This window comes from Setaria italica, chromosome II (assembly GCF_000263155.2).
Source record: "Setaria italica strain Yugu1 chromosome II, Setaria_italica_v2.0, whole genome shotgun sequence".
NCBI classification, from domain to species: Eukaryota; Viridiplantae; Streptophyta; class Magnoliopsida; order Poales; family Poaceae; genus Setaria; species Setaria italica.
In genome coordinates, this window is record NC_028451.1 from 39,875,336 (window position 1) to 39,881,948 (window position 6,613).

Consider the following 6,613-nt stretch of genomic DNA (forward strand, 5'->3'; position numbering starts at 1 on the left):
GGGGGGGGGGGGGAGCCATAGTGGAAACTTAATTCAAATTCTGCTACCCACGTAATTGGGTTAATACTAGTCTAAAAAAGAAAGAATTTAAATACAAAAAATCATCATATATAGGCACCATAGGACACAGCCGATGTTGTACCCATCTTTCATGTTTCATGCAACCACTTTTATGCAATCAGATTATATTACCAGCTTGTTATATCTCATTTAATTTGCCAAATACAGATCATTGCAAAATGCTATAGTGCTTCACTTACTGCTGCATCCAAATCAAAATCAATACACCTTTATATATTAGAAGATAAGAGTGTCAGCTTGCTAGCACACCATTATATGATCCTAAATTACATATTTCTACCATTGTTAATATAGAAATAAAATACTGAAGTGAGGTATACATGTATAACGTGCGGCACATGTAGACTATGTATAGATGTGTATTATTGCTAATATAGAAAATACTTATATGTCTATCAAAATTGTTACGGGCAAGCTAAATGATGCAATATGGGCATTGATTTTATTTTATAAATTTCTAATACTTATGTCTCTCAAAATTATTAACCTTTTTCTTGAGCTCGAGTTGATGGAGTACTAGAAAAAAAATTGAGAAGCAAGTTGGTTAGATGCTTTTATTAGTATGCCAAGTCTTTCTTCCACACATTGCCACATATTTTTTCTCAAACCATGACTAATAAGGTGTGGCTGAAAATTTATTCGTCACACCTTATACAAGGTTTTCCACATGTTCGACGTTTGTTAGTTCAATAGGCAAGGTTTGGTAAACGAATTAGGCATTGGTAGGTGAGGCACCAAGCTAGAAAAATATGGCTAGCTACTGTTATAGCAAGCAACAAATCACCCGGCTAGGGATTGCTTGTTGTGCTTGTTGTGGCAATATTTGCCTACAACCCCGGGCAACTTTATAGTGTTTTTATGCTCCCAGGGTGCTAAGCAAGCCATGTCATCGAATTCCAACACAAACTGCTCCAACATTTTAGCCTCCTGTTGAGTTGCTACGTGGGACATACTGGAGAATCAAAATATACTATCCCTGTGATGAGCAGCTTTAGCGGTTTTTTTTTATTCCTTTGCGCCGGGAGCTCAAATAGGCTTCTGGTGCTTGCAAGTTTTTCTCCGTGAGATTTCATTCTCTCAACTCGTAGCACCACCTGGAACCCCAAGCAGCAGTTGGAATTTGGAACAAAGTATATCACGATCAGCCGGTCCTTGACCCGATCGAGACAGCAACATATAGGCTAGCTCGTGTGAAATCGACGGTGCACGGCGGCGCGACCGCCGCGTGCGCTGCGGGTGGCGGTGTGTTCACGTGTGCGCATCCATCAGGGCGGCAAGACCGGTCGCTGGGTGGCTTCTGTAGCTTCGTCCGGTGCCCATTGCGCCTAGGCTTGGCAATTCAGGCCATCAATATGGCCGGTATTCTTGCTAGGAGGAGATGCTCTGGCGACATAATTAATTTTGGTTGCTCAGCAGTAGCAGCCTGTGTCGTATGTACATCTATAGGTCTACCAGAAGGTTTGGACAATCTTAAATACAAAGCTGGATACCGAAACGTATCTGACATGAAGACTATGGTGCAAGACAGCGTAGTCTATGTGGTAAAACAAGAACTAGTTGAGGATTAGGAAAATTATTAACAATAGGAGTAGAACTCGTATAGTCGAATCCGACTAGTATTTTTTAAAACAACCGACATGTAACTCTGCCCCCAGCAATATAAGGTGAGGTAGGGATCTCCTTCAAAGCAATTCAACTCAACCAACACACAGGACGTAGGGTATTACGCTATTCAGCGGTCCGAACCTGTCTAAATTGTGTGTCTGCGTTTACATTCGAGTTCCTGATCTTGACGAGTCCCACTAACCAAAACACTACCTCGAGCACCCCACTCGGTAGGTTTTCAGGTCTAAACACTGACAGCTTGGACCACAATTTGGCCAGCCAGCGGCCGCGGATCGATGAAGACGGAAACATCGACAAGTCAGCTAGTTTCATGTAGACCTAATCAAATACCTGGTGGGATTGGGTTGGTCAGGCCACAAAAGAACCTGATGCTTTTCCCCTTGGCTCGCTCATGCCCTCGCTCATGCCCGACCCGAGCATCGAGCTGAAAATCGTGGCCCGCGCCTGACCCGACCAAAGCCCGATGGCTTGCGGGTTGACTCGATAGCCTGAAGACTCCGCCATCCCCCGTGTAGCCGACGTCGTCTTCCTCCCTCAGCTCCGCACCACCACGGTCACCCTCTTCATCCGGTGCACGTCAGAGCCACCACGTCATCTTCCTTCATATTCTCCGCACCAACGCAGCTGCCCTCTTTCCTCTGCATCGCGCCGTCACCCCCTTTTGCTACTGCTACGCCTCCATGCCTCGATAGCAAGCGCAAGGCCGAGCTGTGTCCGAAGCCACCGTGAAGGCGTTCGCCCCCGCTCAACGTTGACCAAGATATGCAAAACTTTTGAAATAAAAATTTATCAAAATTTATACAAATTTTTTTTGGAGCATTGAGAGATAAAAGTTTTGAAAACAAAAAACCGATGAAAAATTAGAAAAAATTTTTTGATGCAAGCATTTTGAACACAAAGTTATACAAAAAAATTTCAACAAAAAATTATACAAAAAATTCAAACAAAATTCACAAAAAATAGAAACAAAATAAATAAAAAAGAAGGAAAAAAATGTCGCTTCGCCGCGCCGAGCGCAAGCGGAGGCTCACCGAGGCACCACCGGCTGTTGCCGTGCTTGCTCCTCTGCAGATGCACGCCACGGGCCACCGCTGCTTCAATGTGCCCGTGTCACTACTCCACCGTGGCCGCTCGCCGCACCCTCACCACAGTCCTGCCACCGCTCCTGCGCGAAGAGGCCCCACTGGGCCCTGCCCAGACCAGCTCGCCCAGGCCACCATTTTATCACGGTAGCGATCGCGTGAGGAGTGCTGGGCCTGGCTGGACTCGCCCAGCTCGCCGCCGCCAGTTGCCAGAAGGTCCTGGTCGTCCGCACAGGACCTCCGCCTGAGAAAGGAAGAGGTGAGTGTTGACGACAGTTAACATGCTAATTTATGAACCGCAAGCGTACGGATCAATTGTAGCTCTTCCCTTAGAGTAATCCCCAAGGTTTATCAATCCGTGGAACAAGTGGATTTGCACGCTTAACTAAGCACTAATCTATGTAACTGAAGGTTCTTTGTATATGATAAGATTGATCTAACAAAAGAACCAGTGACTTAGATTAAAGCAGATAGAGAGTATGAATGTAAACAAGATAGATAAAACGCTTATCCTAGGGATCTAGGATCACTTGTAGATGTAATCACCATGCATGAAAGAACTGGATCTAAGTGTTATTGTGAGTGGATATGAACTATGCCCAACACTTTCCCTCTCGTACGTTGTCACTACACGAGGGTACTCAAATATTGAACGATAAGAACACGGCTTGATGATCATTCTAGGTAAGCAAATAAGCAACCTAAAATAGCGCTGGCCAGCCATTACATGAAAGAGCATCATCAAGATATGATAAATAACAAACATATTTTAAACAAGAGGTTCAGTGATTACAAATCAAGATCTCCATATAACCCTGAGGACAAACAGAGACTTTACCCATGATCTTACACGTGTTGACAGAATTCTGGGTAAAGATCGCCCTGTAGATCAACTGGACCGAAGACGACGACGAACGGGGGTAGGAAAGCCCCAGGCCAATCGGTCTGGGCACCTCCAAGCCGATCGGCTTGGGAGGTTCCTTCCTCTTTTGGTGCTCTGCTTCGCGTGGCTTCTCGTAGATCCAATCTTCTCTCCATTTTTTCTCCTTGTAGTGGTGGTGGATGGTGTTTACGTGGTGTTTTCTCCTCTCTCTCCCTAACTCTCCCTCCTTGAAGTCCATGAGGGGGTATTTATAGTCTCCCATAGGTGGCAGCTCTAGGTCAATGTCGGTGAAAAAACCCTAGACATCATCGTAGAATTCACGCTGAAGAAACGGGAGGTCGATCGGGCTCTGGAATGGGTTAGGCCGATCGACCCAGAGGGTCCCAGGCCGATCAGCCTGGGCTCTTCCTGACCTTTCTGGTCCTCTCATTCCTCATGCTGGCTTCTCTCGACGACCCATGTCCAAATATTCATTAAGCTATTTATGCAAACCCTCTTGATTATGTCGTATTTCTTGCCATAATGCAATATACTCCAAAATACAACACATATGTAATAATGTGGTTATTTCAGGTGCCAAGTGATGGGTTAGTATAAACTTAAGCATGAAAATACTAATTAAATGACACTAAAATTGTATAAGTAACGAGCCTCAACAGCGAGCGAGGATAGATAGAGGATAGAGAACGAAAGCGAAGAAAATGGAGGAGGCAGAGCTGCAGTTGCGTTAAGACCATCGCGGGACCCGCGCACTTGGACCAGTGTGTTCGTCGGGACAAATTCGACCGGTCGCAAGCAAGCGTACGGGCGACTGGAAAGTCATCATTGTGGGCCACCTGATGTAATGGTTGGTCGGGTTGGTTGGATCGGTGTTTTTTCTTTTTTGACAGGTCGGATCGGGTTCGTTGGGTCGGACGGCCCGTGATCGGATCTAGTTTCATGGTGTGCGCATCGTCAACTCTGGGACTGCGAGGACGAAGCGGAGATGCAGGGCCTGTTCGGCTGCTCACGAGAAAAACTGATGATAAAAATAATTACTATTGCAATGGTTGTGGTCAAACTCGTCAAACTCGTCTAAGTCTCTGATGCAGTACATTCTTAGCTAATTATTCTTTTAATTAATATTTTTGACGTACGAATTATTCAGTGAGCAGCGATGTGCCGCATTGATAACAAAGTGCAATCTGTAACTGCACGTTTGTTTCTCTCCTTGTTTCTAATTGCACACAAAAGGCAAACAATGGGGGTGCAGCCGTGCAGGCGCACATGGCAATATATATGGGTAAGGACACGAGGTACCGATGTTTTATAGGCTGGAACAACTCGTGTACGTAATGCAGAACATTAACATATAAATACAAATATGATGTCAAACTTGTATGCATTATTCATATCTGTGCATGCTTTATTTTGTTCTATTTCTATTTTAATTCTACAACCATGTGCTTGATACATATATACCGTGTGTATATATAGCAACTATAGCTATAAATGGCTCAATTTAGATGGTGACACTTGTACAGTGCAGTCTATATTTTTTAGATAAAGAATAGCTAGCTTTATTCCGGTCTCTACGTGAGTACCATAGCAAAGACCTCCTTCATGCAAAGATCAACCGAGGCGTATCATGCGCTGCCTTCTTTCTTCATGTGGGCAGCCACCTTGAGAACGGCCGGGATGTGGGTGCTGAACAGATACAGTCTCCAGGTTGATGCAATTGGGATCAAAGTTAAACGCGTATCCATCACCATGCCCTGTGCCTCTAGTCCCCCACAGCTTTCTCAGGTTCGTGTCATCAAAGCTTCACACATAGATTCAATCAGGAGATCCAAGGGAAAAAGTACAATTGTCGTTACAGGTGGTAGATCGATCATATAGAGAGAATCAATGCATGGGCCTCGACCTCTCTTTTTAGTACTGCTTATACTTACTATGTTAGATGCTGTCTAGATTTTTTTTGTTGGCATATCATGCTTCATGTATATCTGTGGATAATAGTTATTTGCAAAGTATTTTAATGGTTCGATTGCATCATCTACAATTAAACATGTAGTATAACTTACCGGTGGAAACATGAAGGAGCAGCTTGAGGTGAGAACACTGCTTTGCGAAATTGCATACATGAACGGTTCCGAAGGTGTTGGATGCCAAGGCAACATCATACCTGCTAGGGCAGCATGAGTACGCAGCTCAGCGTTCTCTTTTTGGACATATAGGGACATGGATATGTACCTCTCGTAGAAATCAGTGATTGCAGCTCCGTTGACGATAATATCGATCTCCTCAAACAGCTGCTTGGCTCGGGTGCTCTCTAGTCCAAGATTCTCATCTCTCATGTCCCCGGCTAAAGGTGATATCTTCTCTCTGATAAAGGACTGGAAGTCAGCTCCGTGTTTGTCCCTTAGAAGGCAGAAGAGTTCTGTCCCTAGCTACGATCTGTGTCGACGAAAAGATGTGGGGGGGGGGGGGGGGGGGGGGGGGGGGCCCTTAAAATTTTTGGATATTATGGGGTTCATCATTTTTTTTTGGGAACCCACTTTTGGCCAGACCTCTTTGTGAGTTTCACTTTACTTCCCTGAAAATTTCCTTAATATCTAGAACGGGTACACCGCCCTCCCGATCACACACCCCCCTAACCTACCAGGCTTTTTTCCTCTGTACCTTTTAAGCAACCACGTGCTATGCACTTGATCTCATGTCCAGACCATGATAGGGCCTTGACCCACTTAACCTGGCAGACCGGAACTAACATATCTAGATTCTATCTCCTTGGCCCCAGTCCGAGGTGAGTTTTCCTTTAATATGATGACTGACCCAACTATTTTACCGTAGAGTGAGTTACCGAGCTACATAGAGTATCTAATCCTTTGCTAAACAGGGTAAGTGCTGAGTATAGAACATATCGTCAAAAGATCTCAACACATGTAAGATCTGACAGGAC

At 44.8% G+C, this 6,613-nt stretch overlaps 1 pseudogene; it reads right to left on the minus strand.

Annotated features, from left to right (window-relative positions):
* Nucleotides 1–5,153: 5,153 nt before the first annotated feature.
* Nucleotides 5,154–6,613, minus strand: part of LOC101758611 — a 2,286-nt pseudogene continuing 826 nt past the window's right edge.